Source organism: Gopherus evgoodei, chromosome 18 (assembly GCF_007399415.2).
Source record: "Gopherus evgoodei ecotype Sinaloan lineage chromosome 18, rGopEvg1_v1.p, whole genome shotgun sequence".
Taxonomy (NCBI): domain Eukaryota; kingdom Metazoa; phylum Chordata; order Testudines; family Testudinidae; genus Gopherus; species Gopherus evgoodei.
The window spans coordinates 9778363-9799046 of NC_044339.1; the positions used below are offsets into that span (position 1 = coordinate 9778363).

General features: G+C 39.4%; 1 protein-coding gene and 1 long non-coding RNA gene across 7 annotated transcripts in view; both read right to left on the minus strand.

Moving 5' to 3' along the window:
* Nucleotides 1-20684, minus strand: part of PRDM2 (PR/SET domain 2) — a 118709-nt gene that overhangs the window by 37827 nt on the left and 60198 nt on the right. The window lies entirely within an intron of this gene.
* On the minus strand, nucleotides 1329-2825 carry LOC115636745. Its single transcript, XR_003997035.1, has 2 exons — nucleotides 2684-2825; nucleotides 1329-1392 (listed from the first exon to the last, which is right to left on the minus strand). It is a non-coding gene; the product is annotated as an uncharacterized LOC115636745 (long non-coding RNA).

A 20684-nucleotide genomic window follows, 5' to 3' on the forward strand; every position in this document is an offset into this window, starting at 1 on the left:
TTATGTATCCTTTGGACACTTCCTGTAATGGGCTTTGAAACAACGTACGGGTTGAAACCCAATAATAGAATTTTGAGAGCACAGGCAAAATTCCATAGTTCCTTCTCTCACCTTCTGGTGAAGCTGGAGTGGGAGTGAAGAGAAAAATTGGGTCTCTTGGTCCAAACATCAAGATATGTAGTGTTCTGAGGTCTTCTGACCCACAGTCTGCTCTCACACACACACAGGGAGGCATTCCACTCTAACAAAGGAACATTTTCAGGACCTGAAATCTCTAGGAGCCTCACCTTCACATCAAATCCGGCGGTGGTTGAGGACTATATTTTGCCTGCCCTACATGCTGTGGCAGCTGGAGCTATAGTAGACAAACTATTTCTGGAACAGGTCACTGGGCACTTTTAAACCTATACTGCCACTTTTAATGTGACTGCTATAAAACCTTTGAATTGGGAACACAACTAACTCTTCACTTCTGATAATTATCACAATGCATGTCTAAGATTAAGGGGCTAAGTAAATGATGTAGAAAACAATCACAAGGGCTTTGCTTTTGTATTTAAGTGATAAAGAGAATGCAAACTTTCCCAAGTTTCATCCATTTATACAATACACTACCAAAAATGTAATCGCCAAACTACCACTATGACCTGAGAAAATAAAAGAAGAGCAGTCTTCATAAATGAAGTTATTTACTTAGGGCTAAAATTAATGCGTCATCTAGTTGCTTACGGGCTACTAAAAATTCCTCTCTCAATACCAGGACGAAAAGAAGGTAATTTCCAAGTCCCCTCTAGAAAAGCCTCCTGTTTTTTAAAAAAAAAACAACTCCTAGTTGATATACTTGGAACATTTTCAAGTTCATGGCCTTTAAACAAATACATTTGAGAGAAGATTCATCTGGCACCTACTTGCCTTTACTCAGAATAGCCAACAAGCTGACTTGCATGTATATATAATTTTAGATTAGTCAGATCAATTTCCAAGGAGTAACGGAAATATCTATTGCTTTTCAACAGGGTTTTTATTTAAAAAAAAAAAAAAAATACACATACAGCAGTTAGCCACATCTTGCCTTTTTTAGGTTCTGGTCTGCTTATAAAAGTGTTCAAGTAACACAACTCTCAAAGACTTGCATATTTTATCCAACACATTTCCAAACAAAAGTAATGTCCACAGCACTGATAAGAACTGATACCAATGATTAGCTAATGAATTTTTGCCCCTTAATTTTCTGGTAGTTTAAGACTTCAAGACCAGCAGAAGACCAAAGAGGGGAAAAAATACAGTATTGAACCTGGTGGAAGCCTGAGTATAAGTACACACGTGCACTTACCATCAGGTTCCTGAAGGGTCCTACATGGCTGCTACTGCCAGCTGGATCCTCCACTTGGTCTAAACAAGAAAGATACAGGAATGAAACACAGGAAAGTGAAATGGAAACAAAATGACTAAAGAATAAATGAAAGGTAGAACTAAATATATATGTATATGCATAAAAAGAATTGCAAAGGAAGGATGCTACAGAAAACTGAATGAAAGAAACAGATGAAGAACAGCTACACTGCTTACAACGACAAAGGTCAAAAAGGGGAATGGCCACAATTTGCGTATTTTGATTTTCCGTGCCACATTTGGTTAATATCAATTGTGTTTCCGTTCTCTCTCCTGCCACTCATCCAGGATTCTGACAGCAACAAGGCGGGTGCACCGACTGCTTGCCCACCATTGCACTATCTAACCACATAGATGCAAGAAATCCTACATTACTAACTTTGGGCCAGATCCTCAGCTGATGTAAATCAATGTAGTTCCACTGATTTACATTATTCATAGATTCTAGAACTGGAAGGGACCTTGAGAGGTCATCAAGTCCAGTCCCCTGCCCTCATGGCAGGACCAAATGCTGTTTAGACCATCCCGGATAGACATTTATCTAACCTGCTCTTAAATATCTCCAGAGATGGAGATTCCACAACCACCCTAGGCAATTTATTGCAGTCTCTAACCACCCTGACAGTTAGGAACTTTACTGAGGAGCTGTCCCTAGAAGTCTAGAAATCAATCTGTGTCAGATGAACTTAAACAGTACTTAGGAAAAAGGAGCACCCTCTCTATTTATCCCTAACATTTTATAGCTCAGACCAGGAGAACAGCCTCAAAATAATCTACAGTATTTATGCTGACGTGGATTTTGCTAATTGGCCCTGCTTTGAGCAGGGGGTTGGACTAGATGCCTCCTGAGGTCCCTTCCAATCCTGATAGTCTATGAATATGCAAAAAGCTGCCGTAAATTGCATCCTCTGCTGATGGTGATTTTTGGAGAGATGGAAGGCGGCACACGTGTTGGGGGGATCAACCTCCATCTTTTCCTAAAACTGGAGCTGCAGAAGATCAACAAACATTACCAGCTTTACCAAGGTGCTGCTGTCTCAAAGGGATACCCTAACTAAAATAGTAAGGCTTCAATGGGATGCACAGCACGCCATAACTCAATATGTGAATCTCAGTTAATAATTCTCTCTCTCAAACAGTGCTCTGATCATTTTAAGTACAGAACACACTTCTCAACACCAAGAACCAGGGATGATATTTAACAAAAATCACTGGTCACTGAAGATCAAAAGTTCCCTCAAAGTCTGAAATCAACATATCAAATTGCAACTGGCTATGTTTAAATACCTACCATAGAAAAAACACTCTACACACGTGCTGCTGCTGAGGCACACAATAGAGAATGACTGCCAAAAAATCCTGTCTCCCCTGAAAAACAAGGGAGAAGCTACTTCATCTTAAAAGGAACCTTGAATAGCAATAATTACTATGGCCAAAGGGCAAGAGTTCGCATTTCAGTCCACATATTCTCCAGACTACACCATAACCACTACACTCAGTTCTCAGCGCAAGTTATTTTTACTCTGGGTAACAACAGAATGGGCAGAAGAGGACTGCTTATATCCAGAATACAGATGCACATTAACAATAATTTTGCAGTCACGTTTGCCTGCCTCATTTTGGAGGTAACATTGAATTACATCAATCTCCAGGCGCCTGCAGCCATCTCAACTGTTGAATATTCTAGATATAAATGCAGTTTACACATATGGTATAATGGGATAGCCTAATTTTGGCAATTAATTCGTTTTTGACTACTAGCAGTAAATATGCCCAATGGCTTGTGATGGAATATTCGATGGGGTGGGATTTGAGTTAATACAGAGAATTCTTTCCTGGGTGTCTGGCTGGTGAGTCTTGCCCACATGCTCACGGTTTAGCTGATCACCATATTTGGGGTCGGGAAGGAATTTTCCTCCAGGGAGGATTGGCAGAAGCCCTGGAGGGGTTTTGCCTTCCTCTGCAGCGTGGGGCACGGGTCACTTGCTGAAAGATTCTCTGCACCCTGAAGTCTTTAAACGATGATTTGAGGACTTCAGTGGCTCAGATACCGGTTTGATACAGGAGTGGGTGGGTGAGATTCTGTGGCCTGCGTTGTGCAGGAGGTCAGACTAGATGATCATAATGGTCCCTTCTGACCTTACAGTCTGTGAGTCTATATGGAAAGACCATGTCCAAAATAGAAGAGACTGTTCCAAAAACATTAAGTCCATGTTAGTGAAATACAACAGCAATTTAAAGTTCTGCATGATTTAAAATACTCTATTTATAAATGTTATGTTTCAAACTTGGTGTAACTAGGTAAGACAGGGGCAGCCAGCTCTTTTTTCACCCTGATTTACTTCCTTCTGAATTTGTCATCCTTCCCCTTGCATACAAGAGAAGCACAAAATACAGGTGAGAACATGCTACAGTGCTACGTTACACAATTTTTAACTTTTGCGTAAACTGTAAGAGAGAGTTGCAAAGCATAACTCTGTCTAGAATACAGCTGTGTGTGTTTAATAATTCAGGTTGACGGAATGGGTCAAAAATTTAAACGACGACAAGCAGAAACATTCTAGCAGCAATGTGGCTCCTAGCACCGTTCTGTTCTGAATGTGGAAGGGCCTAAACAGCGGCTATGCTGCGGGATGGGAACAGATTTAGTGGCAAGAAAGAAAGCCAGAGAACAAATCAACAGATGACAAAATGCCAGTTGGTAAAGATGTGAACACTTTAAACTGTTTCCATCAACATACATTTTCTTTCTGTTAACACTTTCGGTGCCTTGGCATTTGCTTTTTGAAATGTCTATCATTATCCATATCACATCTCATAAAGAAATCCTGTTTTCAAAGCCTTTGATTCCAATCTATCACAACACCTGCTGAGATAGTAAAGCCAAATAACAAACACCTGACTGATAACTCACTACAAAGCCTGTATGTTAAAAGGGCTGCTTATAGTCAGTAACACTGGAAAACTGCTGGAAATTTTTCACATTTTATGGAAATTTTGTATATGTTGTATTCCACATGCTGTGAGAGGATTGTTACATAACCGCGAGGACTACTGAAATCTGCTGAACCCTCTCCCTGCTCCCACCCCACGCCACAAGATTCTGCAGATTAATACATGTAAAGCTTAGCAATAAGTGAACATTTTAACATTAAAAAAAGTACACCTGCATTTTAAGGCTATATGTGAAGCACTGCTGATCTATACATCCACCAATATTGCTGCACTGGAAAATATTTTTTGATAATTTACATGACAATTCACATAAATGTAGCATCCAAGATTGAATATAGAATGTTGCACCCACATCCCAGTTCCGTAAAACAAACAGGCATTGAAAAGTTGTCCAGAGTTTCCAGTGGTCTGATGTTCGCCAGGTGATCCCACTCCTCTAATTGTTGCACAGCAAAATGGTGATCAGGTGCCAATCGACTCAACTTAAAATGATATGCAAATACTGGGCAAAAGAAGAAACTAAGGGAAAATAATGACAAGAATAATGGGTAGATAAAAATAATAATGCTCCTAGACTAAGCAAGAAAAACACACACACACACACACACACACACACATACACACACACAACCCTCAGAGATTCTGCCTCATCACAAAAATATATCAACACCATTTTAATAATACAGCATTAACCTGGTGAAGATCTATTAAAGCACTGTTGAGTTACAGGCAGGGGTCAGTATAAAAATAATATAATATACTGATATCTTTTAAATATTTTACAATTTAGCTGTTGCCTGAAACTATAAGCCCATGCTCAGAATGAAGATCTTAGCATTACTCTTGGGAGCTGCTCAAACTTCTTAGTACAGAGCCTATTTTATATACACAGGTAAAGAGAAGAATGACCACAATGCCCTGACACATGGAGATCCTAAATACAGGTCTGGTGCACAGTCCCTTCTCTATACGCTGGTAAGAGTCTCGAGAGCTGTAAGGAACTATACTTGTCTTTGCTCAGTGACTGCCTCTAACAAATTTGTCAAGTGTTAGAGAAGTGCTCCAGAGAGAGCTCCATTCAGCTGTCCTCTATTAAAAAGAAAAGTCACCGAAGTGCAAAACCTGACCATAGGAATTGTTGGGCCCAAAAACTTAAGATGCTGCACGAGCCGAAGTTTTACAGGCATTGAATTTGCTACTGAAGGCACTTTAACATCTTAACTTGAAAATCTAAACAACACAAAACACAAAAGCACAATTAAGAGAGAAATGTCTTCTGCTACAATAGCAGTTTACCAATAAAAAAAGAATACACTTTCACTGATCAAAGTTTTCTTTTTCTCTTGTACCCAACTCAACTCTTTCCTAGCTACATACTTAAATCCATTACACTTAAGGTTCTCAGCAGAGCAAAGGAGAGAATAGGTATGACAGATGTCAGAATAAGAAATAGAAACTCTGTAGTAATATTGCTGCCAACCCAGGAATTTAAGATTTCTTCCTTAGCTCACATGAAGCAAGCTTAATTACATACACACCAACTACTAGCCTCACACACATATACCCCAGCATTTTTTAATATCATACAATGAATGTCCATCAAAATTATAACTATGAGAATTCTGTCTTTTCTTGGGAGGATACACCCAAAACATCTAAATACAGGCTTTATTACACACACCAGAGCTGGCCCAGAGTATTCCACAAGTCACATTATTTTGTCATATTTTCCATGTGATGCCACTGCCTGAGGTATTCCCCAAAGGTCTTTTACTACTGCAAAGCAATTGCTGAATCACTTACAACAAAATGAGCAAATATAATTTTGCCTGGTAAGTGCTATTTCTAAGAAATTAGTATTGGAATATGGGTAGGGAAAGGCTATATCCTCAGAGATTCTGTTTCCAATCTAAATAAAGGTTGAAATTAGTCAACTGTAACTACCTATTATTGAAGCATCCAAAAGTATGCGGGGTGTCTCACAAACAAACAAAAACCAAACATGTTCCCTGCAAAGAGCTTACATTCGAACTATGACACAAGACATTCAAATTAGGGCAAACAAAAAATGGGAAGGATAGGAGAAAAGCAGCAGAAGGGTTACAAATGCACTCATGTCCGTTTTGCACATTTTAGAATTAGTAAAATATAACAAAATATACTGTTTAATCTACAGTATTTCAAAAGGCATTATGTACTAGTCAATAAATATAGTGACTCATGGAAGTTTAAATTAGTTTTTACAGATACCCACTGGTGGACACTTTAATGGCACCATTAGGAATTAACACTTCACTATTTCATCTTGCCACAAATTCCTGCAACTGTATATTAATCCCTATGGGACAAATGAAATCGTGACACGTGTCACGAGATGATATAAAAATGAAACAGTGACTTGCAACATCACCATTATAAGAAGTTACACAAAATCCCTGAAAAACTGAGCTTAAAATGTCCACAGGGTCCTCTGAACAGAACTGTTTTATGATGAAAAGCTATAAAAAATGGAAAGATGTGTACCTGCACAGTACTTTAATCATCAGGAAGAAGTGACATGGGAACATCCTGCGCCCTCTCTCATGCACTGGCTGTATTATTTATTTGTATGCCATCGCCATTCATGACAGAAAGAGGAGTAAAAACAAACATGCTGTTTGAGATAATATACTCTCTACAATGCCAGTAGTTTAATTCAATTCATTAAATGTATACTTTAGTTCATAAAGCCAATCTATACAAATATAACATACACAAATTACTGTAGCTACTGAATACATGGAACTTAGTTATCCACAATGATTTAAATGCTGCAGAATGTTGTTCTCTACCAATTATTTCAAATGGGTAGATAAACACTTATGTGGTTTAATTCCCTGCTTTATCACATGTTTGCAAGACTGAGTAGAAAAGTTCAGACAGATAGAACTCGACATCAGTGTGGGCCGATGTGTCCTACCACAACAGATGAGAGGAATGTCCCAGGAAACTGGATCATGATTAAATCTGGACACAGTGAAAAAACAGAAGCAGCAGCAAAGTCATTAAAACAAAAAATACTCACATGAAAACTGCACTGAAAAAGTTATTACACAACTAGGGAATTGAACAGAGGAAAAATAAATTGTGGGAGTAGGAGGAATACACAGATATCAAGAAGAAAAGAACTTGCTCCTAACACTGCCTACAGATTCTTAGGGGAAACAGCTGAAATTTGACAATTGCTTCATAGTAACCTGACATGGTATCAGTTCTCAACTCAGTAGGAGGTTAGATGAACCATTAACAGGATTTGTCTAACAGGGTGTGATCTATATGGCAAACAAGCACAAGCAAGCACCATCACAACTTTGTATGCCTATTTTCTATGTGCATTCACACACTCTAAGTACACAAAATAATATTTAAGCTTGGTGGCATCTTTACATCCTGATCTGAAAATATGCATTCTGTTTTGCAACAAAATGGCTTTCCCGGTTAAAAGAACAGGAAAAGGAATCTATGGAGTATGGCCAAAATTTTCAAAACAGGAGCCTAAAATTAGGTGGGAGGATTTTCGAAAGTGTGCCATTGACGGCAATGCGACTTGTGGGCCTAAGTCAGTTAAGGGCATTGGAAAAAAAGTCTCACTTCTGAAAACTCTGGCATCCGTCAAAACATTTTCCTTGGTAACTAAAGGTAACTTAAGGATATTGATAGGAATCAAGTAGTTAGTTTCTTCTGCAGTTTACCTTTCAAAGATACCATCATTTCTCTTTCCTGTATACAAATATTGTTTTCTTTATGCAGCAAGGGAAGTTATACAAAAATTGCAAACTGGATCATGACAGCTGTTTCTTTTTTTAAATCAAATACCACAGTATGGTATATGTTGATATTTTTAGCCAGGCCTATGCATAGGAATTTAAAAAATGAACGTAAATATCTAAAGTTGACTTTTACAGTCTTTATGAAATTAAAAAATTGCTTCCTACATCCATGTTGACACTTAGGAAGTTAAAAGAGCAGCATGTATAAAACTTAAAATAAGCAAACAAATCTGTATTATAGAATGTCAGAACTGCTGTAAAAATTTTCAGGTATTACAAGCAAAGTATGTCTCACTCTTGTTAATAACATGGTTTCCAATACTTCATTACAAGCTTCAGGCAAGTCTCTTGATAGCTAGGGGCGGCTCTAGGCATTTTGCTGCCCCAAGCACGGCAGGCAGGCTGCTTTTGGGAGCTTGCCTGAGGAGGGTCCGCTGGTCCTGCGGCTTTGGGGAACCTCCCACAGGCCGCCGAAGCCGCGGGACCAGAGGACCCTCCACAGGCAAGCCGCCAAAGGCAGCCTGCCTGCCGCCCTCGTGGCGACCGGCAGAGCGCCCCCAGTGGCTTGCCATCCCAAGCACGCACTTGGCATGCTAGGGCCTGGAGCTGCCTCTATTGATAGCTAACAACACATACACTCTGCAACCATATATGAAATGCACTTTCCCCTTTGGTTATATTCCTTTAGATTTTGTTTAGCTGACTATTAAACAACAAAATAAAAGCAAACAAATGATTTTGGGAATATAAATAGTTCAATGAGATTTCTAGAAATAGTGCACTCTTCATGTGCAATACAGTTAGGAACACATTACTATAACATGACAAAAATGGAGAAGAGTTGTTCTAGAACCCAAATCTGAAATGTAACAAATATGAATGATTACTTTGAATCAAATAATTTTTCATTTTTCCATTCTTCCTCACTCTCTAAAGCAGGTATTTTTTTCAATCATAACCAGTCACTGCTTTAAGATCGTAAGAAAGAGTTCAGGTCTGTCTCATCTTATGCTGGGGTTACGTTCTGCAGTCAGCGCATAAAGCGAAAATCGTGTATAATCAAAATAACATCAAGTGTAATGGCGGGCGGAATCACCCGCGCTACTGAAACAGTATTTAAATTGTTATTTTTCTCGTTTTTTTCCTTGTTTTTGCCAACCACGTAAAGCTGAAATCACGCACGTTAAACGTGCCCAAGACGTAACAGACCAGTATACACTTTAGGTATCACTATTTGCATCACAGTAACTCACCCCACAAAGCTCATATGTAATGTGCTTAAAATGCCATTTGTTCAAAAGTAGTAGTACTTCTCAGCTACCTATGATTTGGATAGCAATTCCAATAAGAAATGTTTGCCTTATACAGAGTAGTATTTTATATTTTAAAGTTTACTCAAGAATTGTACTAAAAACCACTGGCTTTATGATATTCTAGGATATTTATTATCCATCTGTTATCCAATTATATGATAAACTTTTATTGGTATTTTCTATTTCTATTAAAAAAAATATTGAATTCCAGTACAGGTACTATTAAAGACAACACAGGTTAAGGCTGTAGTAGTGTTAAGGCTGGCTCAAAAGCTGATGTCCTTACTGTACCGCCTGTAAATGTTACTGGTGCTGCTGCCACTATGAAAGGCTCCTTTCTGCACCTTCATCCAACTGCACCTTCATCCAAACCAGAGATTTTAAAGGATTGGTGCACCAAGATATGACTGTGCGGAAGAAGTCTGAAAATGCAAAGGAATCTATCCAAATGGTTCTGTCCAAACACAGGCTGTGGCTTCACTTGGAGAACACAGCTGTGCAATGACTACAATACCCAGGAACAGGGCTGCCACTGTATCCAGCTGGAGCATTGGGACTGTTGTCATAGGATTGGCTGTTTACCACTGGGAGAGAAAGACCAAAGTCTTTCAGAGGTGTTGAAAACAGAAAATTACCTACAAGTCTTATAACCCTCAGGTATTGCCCCCATTAATGTGAAATTAAAAATACTCAGAGTTGCTAAATAAACTGCACGCGTTAAATTCACATTTATCCAAGTTTTCCTTTTTGTTAGCCATTTTATTACAATATTATTTTATTTTAAACCAGGATTCCTGCAGGATCTAGGAAATGTCATTTGTCTCTCCAACACCAAAATGGAACATTTTCTCTCTGCATTTTCACTTACCTTATCATTATACATTGCTAGTTTCCTACCATTAAACCCTCTCCTCCTCTTCCTTGTTTGTAAGCAGAATGAAATCACAAGACCTGTAACTAAAAGTGCTCACAAAAACTGGGGGAGATTAGAATTCATGTTTCATGGAAGATTGTGATAACAGAGAACCATTCAGTATGCATGCTTACCAATGACGATAATTTCTGTAACACTACCAACAATTTCCAGCCAGATAGGCAACATCTTTAAGTTCCCACTCAGAAGTTCAAGAAATTAATCTGGATGGAATGATCAGCAATAACTTCTGCATCACATTGAGAGTCTCATTGCCTCACTGGTATCTGCAAATTCTACAAACTGCAGAATACTGTGGGGACAGTTTTGATTCATTATGCAAGTCTACTTTATAACCAAACATGCTGTTGTCATCTGTTGCTAAAGCCAGAAAGGGCTATTTATTCACCTCCCTCTTACAGTGCTTACTCTCCTCCTTGGTCTTTTGCTCTGCATTTAAGAATTTGACACCACATAACAGAAATGACAACAGTGCATATATTCTCACTGAAGAAATAAGCACAATAGCTGTATGGAAGCGTATGTCAAATGAAATGTAGTGATGTTTTTATAATTTGCCATGAAGAAAACCATTACATTTTCTAAAAACCTCTGAACAGAGATGATGCAAAACTGGAGATTAAGCAACGGTTCATTCCAGCCCAAAGCAAGACATATAAAGCCTCAGAATAATGGAAGATAACTATCAGCGTACAAAGTTAAATATTGTACCAGATTTCTTTCAGCAAGTACTGCTGGACAAAAAAAACAAAAAAACCCAAACACCATTGCTAAGGCTCTTTCAATATTTTCTTAAACTAAGGCCATAGTGAAAAGGTTCAGTTAATATCACAAACTGCAATTTTCCAATCTAACAATGCTCAAATATACCTTTCACTGCTGCTAGGCAATCACTATTAAGGCTATGCATGGCACAAAAACTTTGCTTCCTTCCTGCATCTGTTAAACTTGCAGTCATCTCCTTCCAACTCTGAAGTGACAATTCACGTTTCTAGATCAACACAGACACAAGAGGAGGGTAACAAGTTAAACACTATGTAGGCCCATTATTTTAAAGTGCAGTAGGGTCTCTGAAGGAATCATTTACGTCCTCCTGCACATTTATGAAGGAGTACGGTTAGGTTCCAGAATATTCCCTCAATTTTCTATATGAAGGCAAGAATCTCATTCATTTCAAGAGCAGCACCAATGAACATTTTCCAAGAGTAACACATTTCAGGCCTTTATAAGACCAAAAATCTTATTGAGTTGCAGATCCAAAGGACAACTATAGCTGCAATACTCCAGTTGCTCAGTTAGTGCCTTTCTTGCCCAACAGAAGGAGCAGTACTGTTAGTGTATTGGTTGACAGAACAAACAACAGAAGTTACAGTTTGCATCAATTCACAAGAGAACAAAACAGTAAATAGTATATGAGGCTGAGCCAAGAAAAGGTCACTAAACATAAAACTGCTATCAAGAACAGCAACAACTTCTACTTTTCAACCAAAAAGGTTAAAATGTATACAAGTTGGAGCATAAGTATAATGATAATCTATTGGGCAATTAATTACTTTAGTCAGCAACCTATTCTGAGCAAATTAAACCTCTGATCATTCTAAAGGCTCTTTTCGCATACATATTTCTTTGGATGGTTTGGAATATAGCTTTAAAAAGAACACACAAAATAGGATTTGCACTAAAATGCACTTAGGGAAATTTTTATGAAAGAATGAACAGGAAAAATCATCCGATAACTGGGACAGCAGAGAACATGGAAACTGACATTCAACAGCTAAGAATGTGGTTGCCACTAACAAAGTTTTAGAACAAAGTCCATTTTGCTTTTGCAACTCCTGACAAGGGTCCATACCAGCTGAAACACCATACTTTTTGCTTTACTACAACTTGAAATAGATCGCTATAAATAAAGTGATTTAGACAATTATTTATCCTAAAATTGACTGAATCTGAGTGTGAAGCTTTATTATAAGGCTGAACATAATTTCAATATAATATCTGATTTATACCTCTCTTACAAGCTTTTTTTTTTTTCCTTAAAACCACACTGAGTGAATATAATGTGTAACTTGGTTGCACCATTAAAGCATTTCCTTACAAACCATGGGTTTAAACTTATGATTCAGAAAACATTTGTACTATTACTGCTTTGTAATTCTTACGTGAAATGGGTAAGAAAAGCTCAATTTTATTTACCTGACAGCAAAAATTAAGCTCTTACTTTAGATGTGCTATTCCAATGGAAGTGGTTTGGGAAACTATTCATTCTGTAGTGCTTGGAATAGTGTGGAACAGGAACAGACGTTCCTGTGTTAAACCTCACAACGTTATTAGGTTTAAACCACTTTCAGAACTCAAGGATGTTTTCTGAAGCAAAAATCTTATTCAGATGGAAGTTACATGTGACTAAGACTGGATATTCAAAGGGCCTCAGGGAGTTAGGGTGCGTGTCTCCCACTGAAAGTCAAAGAGTTATTTATCTTATTAAATCATAAAGTGGTTAAAGCTACAAAAAACGTAAGTTTATAATTTTCAAAATCTGTCTGAAGCGTGGCAATGTTTTGGTAAATGTGTCCAGGTATACCAATATTTTTATTAAATTTTAATATCCTTTTCTGCAGTCAACCTTTAGGAATAGTAAAGGGGCAAATATGAATATTAACACAATAGTTCCAATACAGCCACTACAATAAATGATAGCATTATCTTCAATTTTAAAAAGCATACATCTTAGCATTCTAATGATGTTGAGGAGCATTATGCAGAGAACAACAACAACTAAATCAACTCCTAATGAAAACTACCTACCTAGTGGCAAGCAGACACTGAGGGTGGGATTATCAAAAGCATCCAAGTGGTTTAGCAGAAAAAGTTCCATTGACTTAAATCACTTGGGTGGTTTTGACTAGCACACCAAGAATAGCTAAAATGCAATGGTGGTCAAACTGAGATTGCCCTTCCTCAAGCAAAGGGGGAATAACGGTATGGGAGGAGAGATTTAGATGCTGAAACTCGAACATTAAGAAATGAATATCTGACACTCAATAGGAGATCCTGAATTCACTCAGCCAAAAGTTTTAAAGATCATTGAGTCTTTCCTCAGTACCGGGAAAACTGGTTCAAAACCAACCAAGTTATAAAACAACATCTAAATGACTATAATATAGTAGGCATAAACCAGCATATTTTCTGTAAAAGAAAGTCATCTCTGTCAATCCTACTAGAATTCTCTGAAAGCATAAAACGAGTGTTGAGAAATTTAGCCATTTGAAAAATTAGCCATAAATGGTCCATTTTAAAACGAAAGGTGGTTAGCAGTGGGATGCAGCACAGATATCAGTGGATCAGTGTTATTTAATGTATTTATTAATGACCTGGAAGAGCAGACAGACAATGAAGTGGAAATATTTGTTAATGACAACATTATGTAGAAAGCGACAAAGAGTCCTGTGGCACCTTAAAGACTAACAGATGTATTGGAGCATAAGCTTTCATGAGTGAATGCCCACTTCGTCAGACGCATGAGTTATGTAGGTTAATCAAGATTAGAGGTATTACAAGAAACTTAAAGGGTTAATTAAAACATTAACTGGGCAAAACCAACAATGATCAATTAAATTCAAAAAGCAAAGAGACGATTGAAAGGAGCAATCCAAACTACTCATACACAAACTTAAACCCTTTACAAAACCCTGTACAGAGGCTTATTTTAGTTTGATTTAAACCTGTACCTTACAGACTTAAGCTATATTTAAACAAGCCTTTAAGTGTGTCCACACAACTTTTTGCACTGATTTAATCAGCTGGTTTAAAATTCCACATATGTTACAACTGTGCATGTAGACAAGTCCTTACTGAAATGTTAAAAAAAAAAAAAAAAATCAAGAACTCCCTATGAAAATATTAAATGAAAACAGTCTCAATGAACAAAAGATTGCACAGAAGGTGTTGGATTGCATAAAGGAACAAAGAATACTACTGAAAATATAGCATTGATAATATGCCCTCTTGTATATCATCACTCAAAGAATTTCAAAAAGATCTAGCCTCCTTCTATTTCTGCTGAGATGGGCACTTAAAATGATTAGACACAGGGCAAGACTTCCAGGTGAGGAGAATTTAAAAATATTACAACTAGTTGATTTAGAGGAGGAGAAGAATAAGATGTGACATGATGAAGGTAAATAAAATAAGATTACATATAAAGTCAATCATGCGCTTCCCCCTGTTCACCTCTCTTAGTAAAAGAGCCAGGAAACATCCAATTAAATTAACAGGCAACAAATAAAAAATAACCAAACAGATGGAAGGAATTACTTTAAACAAAACAACCTACCTCTTGGAAATCAATGCTGCAATAGAGGCAAATATCTTACTGGGATTAAAATAAGGATTAGAAATTTATATAAACAAAAACCATTAGTTTCTGTTGCTACCACCAGTTCAGTTCCACAAGAGGTGTTAAGAGTGGGGATGTTAGCATTGACTCTATGGGCTTGTCTACATCACAAAGTTGCAGCGCTGGTGAGGGGGTTACAGCGCTGCAACTTAGGAGGTGTACACATCTGCAGGGCATCACCAGCGCTGCAACTCCCTGTTTGCAGCGCTGGCCGTACTCCCGTTTTGTCTCGGGTGTAGAGGATCCAGCGCTGGTAATCAAGTATAGACACTTACCAGCGCTTTTCTTGACCTCCGTGGAATAAGCAGGTATCCCAGCATAACTGAGGAAGCCTCTGGTAATCAAGCAGGTCTCCTTCCCTCCGGTTTGCAGGGGGGTTCGGGGAACGCGAGAGCAAACCGCGGCGAAGCTGGTCTCCTTCCCCGGGTTGCTCTCGCGTTCCCCGAACCCCCGTGCAAGCAGGTCTCCTTCCCTGCGGTTTGCTCTCGTGTTCCCCGAACCCCCGTGCAAGCAGGTCTCCTTCCCTGCGGTTTGCTCTCGCGTTCCCCAAACCCCCGTGCAAGCAGGTCTCCTTCCCAGCGGTTTGCAGGGGGGTTCGGGGAACGCGAGAGCAAACCGCGGCGAAGCTGGTCTCCTTCCCCGGTTTGCTCTCGCGTTCTCCGAACCCCCCTTGAAGCCGCCCAACAGCGCTGCAGTGTGGCCACATCTAACACCACTTGCAGCGCTGGTTGCTGTAAGTGTGGCCACTCTGCAGTGCTGGCCCTATACAGCTGTACTAATACAGCTGTAACAACCAGCGCTGCAAAATTGTAGATGTAGACATACCCTATAGCCACTTCTATTTTAAGCATTACATAGTTCTGATTTGAGTAAGGTAAGACTCAGTGGCAACAGGTCAGCAATAGTGCTCCCATTGTTAATAAGTGTGAAATTAAATTGCAGTAGGAGTTTTGGAAATTTTCAGAGAAATTTTACGTACATGCAGTAGACAAGGCTTTTAAGTTTAGCTTGATGCTGAATTAGTCAAAGAGTAAACAAGTTTGCAGGGTTCACGTGAAACTGTAATAATCTCTCTGAAGCAAAAACTCTCTTCTTTGTTTAAATGAAATATATAGCAAAGTTACCCGAACACACTCAGTTCCCACACTTTCTAGGAGCTTATCCCTGAAAGCATGGATCTTTGAGGGAATCAGTTTACATAATTTGAGAACAAACGTACATCATTCAAGGCAAACAATTTTTTAAAAAACGATGTTTTTTTACTCCTAAAAAACCGAGCCACAATCTTCTGCTATGCTGAACCCCTGGGGGCAGGAGAGAAGCTAGAATGAATCACATCAATTTCACTCTTGGGATAGTTCAGAGCAGAGGCAGGAACTGGAGGCATTTAGTGGGGAGGATAAGGGCAGAGGGAGGGAGAAATATAAGGTAGCAACCCTCCTGCCCCCTTCTCCCTCCCCCCATGCAAAACTCAGGCAATCAAGAGGCAAAAGAGAAAAGTTTCACTGCCCTCGTGACCTCATATTTATTGGATATGTACAATGTTGAAGCTAACATGAAAGATACACTCTCCAAATAGGGCCACAAGCATCCCTCTAATAGGAGTACCAGCACCTTCACTCTTCAGATCAGTTGGGGGAAGAGAAGTGGGAGTGAAGCTTCTCATGAGAGCACTGCCTCTGGACCTTGCTGCTGGATCTCCCTCAATATCTTTTGTATGGGACTAATAGGTGTAAACTTTTTAATTACTAGGTGTCTAGTAAGTTTTTCAGCCATTGGCCCAAACCAGTTTCAGCTGATTGGCAACACTGCATAGCTTAGAATGTTATTACATGTAGGGATCTCATCACCATAAAGCAATATTCAAGCAGCTGAACACTAACAAATGTAGTTATTTAAAGCCCAATTTATAAATTATATTAAATATATGTCCTTCTCCACTGAATATATATTTCATTTTAAATTCAGAAAGTCTCCTTTCAAGTATTTTTGAAGTTAATATGTTTTTAAATATAAAAATGTATCAAACATGGTACAGTTTACAAGGTCATATTCTCCTTTATTCAAATGAAATTAGTCTTTTAACTTTAAATGGTAACCGGAGGCCTGCATTGTGTCATCAAGTCCAAATTGTATATTTAAGTGGTTCTCGATGGGAAAAAAAAAAGTGCAAATGTGGGTAGCACAATATGCTGCAAAGCACAGGATGAACTAAGGTCTACGAAAAAATAATTTGGAACAAAACAAATGCAAAAGGACTTGTGAAATCAGCAGGAAATTGCAAGGTGTCCCAATAAGCATACCCATTTTAGCAAGTCATTTCACCTTTCTTCAATTTTAATTCTGCAATAGGTCAAAACACAGCTACTTCTGAAACAGTTTCTTCATGGGAAAAAAATCTGATCAAAGAGATGCTGATATTCCTTCCTACTTAATAAGTTAATTATTATTAATCCTGAAGGGGAAGTTAAAGAAAAAATGCAGTATTTCTAATAAAGAAACACACACCATATTATTCTCAAGAGCTGCTATTCAAAGTACTACAGTTCTTTATATAAAGTTTCATGTCTGAAAACCGTCTCTTAAAGAAGCAATGCCATATGGAAATACAGACTTCTTTTTGACAAAAACAAAATAAAATTAATCCCTCTGCCAATTGTGGCTTTGCAATTGTATTTTCCCCTCTTCTTCCGTTTGTGTGTGAAAGACCCAAGAGAAGAGGAGACTGAGTGTTCCTTTAATGTCTCTGAAACAGGAGAATAAAACTGAACTTTATATGGAGCCTTTAATAAAAAGAAGATGTCATAATAACTAAGTATAATTGATCAGAGTTAATCTAATTGTTAATTTACCCTCTCCATATCCACATCGGCTCCAAAATGAACAGTATCCTTTAAGGAGAACCACTGTACCTTTAAGGCTCTGACTGAAATCTGATCAGAACTATGCTAAATATCAAAATTTATTATTTATACTGTGGCAGAACCACTTATGGTAGCAGAGTTTTAAAATGGATTTATCAGTAGCACTGGGACTGTGAAGTTGGTAGGATCTGACGGTATGACCAGTTCCCATCTATACTACGATGTGTGTTTTCACTGGGTCACCAGACATGGTTATTTTGTAAAGCAGACAGGATCTAGAATATCATCAGAGAATCCTGCTCACTTCTTCCTGAAAGAAAATATTGAGCTTACCAAAATGCAGTCACATACTCTGTTTTAATCTACTAGCCTGACTGGAGAAAGGGGGGAAATGAAGGAGAGGCAGATACAGTTTTCATGCCAGACTGTAACTGAGAGTTTATACCACTGGGATTTGGGGTCTGGATGCAGGACTAAGTGAATAGCAGACACAAAAATACACCTCAGAACCACAGCCTGGGGAGAACCACCACCAGGACAAACAGACAGAAGAAAAACAAACTGTTAAAAAGTTACACTAGAGGGGAATGTGGGAGACTATGAAAGCAGTAAATGGTCCAGTTTAACCATAAAACTGGTTTCTCAATCTTTCCTCCTCTTGGTTCAGAGGGTCATTGGTTGTAGATATTCCAGATAGTTCTTCTTCATTTAATACCTCGAAGCAGTAGACTACATTAGATAATGTGGTGTACCCTAAAGATCCAGTTTTAAGGGGGATTTAGTTATGAAAAAACACATCTAAAGACAAGGTAAACTATGAAAGTAGTGTGAAAAATAATGAAAGCTTAAAAGCCCTTGGTTCATAAGAGGACGTTTACCCACCAAACCAAAACATACACACACTGATGATTGAAATAAATATTAGAAAAGCGTAAGCATGAAATCCATCTTCTAGCCTTATCTAGGGCTTGATAAATTTACCCCAAATTCTAAAAGAATTGCTTGCTACAAGACAAGAGTGAAATATACATGCCCTCTCCAATCTCCCTACTGCAATTTAAAGGGTACGTCTACACTACGGAATTATTCCGATTTTACATAAACCGGTTTTGTAAAACAGATTATATAAAGTCGAGTGCATGCGGCCACACTAAGCACATTAATTTGGTGGTGTGCGTCCATGGTCCAAGGCTAACGTCGATTTCTGGAGTGTTGCACTGTGGGTAGCTATTCTGTAGCTATCCCATAGTTCCCGCAGTTTCCCCCGCCCCTTGGAATTCTAGGTTGAGATCTCATTCCCTGATGGGGCAAAAATCATTGTCGTGGGTGGTGCTGGGTAATGTCGTCACTCATTCCTTCCTCTGGGAAAACAACGACAGACAATCATTTCACGTCCTTTTTCCCTGGATTGCCCTGGCAGATGCCATAGCACGGCAACCATGGAGCCCATTCAGCATTTTTTTTTTTTTTTTTTTTACTGTCACCGTATGTGTACTGGATGCCGCTAGCAGAGGCGTTACTGCAGCGCTACACAGCAGCATTCGTTTGCTTTTGCATGATAGCAGAGACGGTTATCAATCGTTCTGTACTGTCTGCTGCCATTGTAAATTGGCAGTAAGATGACGGTTATCTGTCGTTCTGTACTATCTGCTACTATCATGGGTGCCCCTGGCTGAGGTCGGCCGGGGGCGCAAAGACAAAAATGGGAATGACTCCCCGAGTCAATCCCTCCTTTATGGTCTCTAAAAATAGAGTCAGTCCTGCCTAGAATATGGGGCAAGTGTACTAGAGAACCAGTGTATCAGAGAGCACAGCCGCTCTGTGTCAGATCCCGCAGAAATGATGAGCTACATGCCATTCACGGGGGGTGCCCCTGCAACAACCCCACCCGTTGCTTCCCTCCTCCCCCAACCTTCCTGGGCTACTGTGGCAGTGTCCCCCCCATTTGTGTCATGAAGTTATGAAGAACGCAGGAATAAGAAACAGTGACTTGTTAGTGAGATAAAATGAGGGGGAGGCAGCCTCCCCGTGCTATAACAGTCCAGGCAGTACAGAATCTTTTCTTCACACAGAAAAGGGAGGGGGCTGATGGAGCTCAGCCCCCAATTGCTATGATGAAGACGGTTACCAGCCGTTCTGTACCATCTACTGGGAACGACCAGGAATCATTCCTATTTTTACCCAGGCGCCCCAGGCCAGCCTCACCTGAGGCCAGCCAGAAGCACTCACGGGCTGATGGTGATGATGGATAGCAGTCATATTGTACCGTCTGGCACCGGGGAGGGGAGAGGAGCGGATACTGCTCTTCACTGCTGTAGCATTGCGTCTACCACCAGCATTCAGTAGACATAGGGTGACATTCAAAGAAATCAAGAAACGATTTCTTTCCCTTTCCTTTCACGTGGTGAGGGGAGGGAGTAAATTGACGAGCTATACCCTGGACAATGTGTTTGAACCTACAGGAACTGGGAGCTCAGCCAAGAATGCAAATAGTTTTCGGAGACTGCTGCAGACTGTAGGATAGCTGGAGTCCTCAGTACCCCCTCCCTCCCTCCATGAGCGTCCATTTGATTCTTTGGCTTTCAGTTACGCTTGTCACACAGCACTGTGTAGCCTGGAGATTTTTTTCAAATGCTTTGGCATTTCGTCTTCTGTAACGGAGCTCTGATAGAATAGATTTGTCTCCCCATACTGCGATCAGATCCAGTATCACCTGTACGATCCATGCTGGAGCTCTTTTTGGATTTGGGACTGCATCGCCAGTCATGCTGATCAGAGCTCCACGCTGGGCAAACAGGAAATGTAATTCAAAAGTTTGCGGAGCTTTTCCTGTTTACCTGGCCACTGCATCAGAGTTCAGATTGCTGTGCAGAGCGGTCACAGTGGTGCACTGTGGGATACTGCCCGGAGGCCAATACCATCGATTTGCGGCCACACTAACCCTAATCCGATATGGTAAGACCGATTTTAGCGCTACTCCTCTCGTTGCGGAGGAGTACAGAAACCGATTTAAAGAGC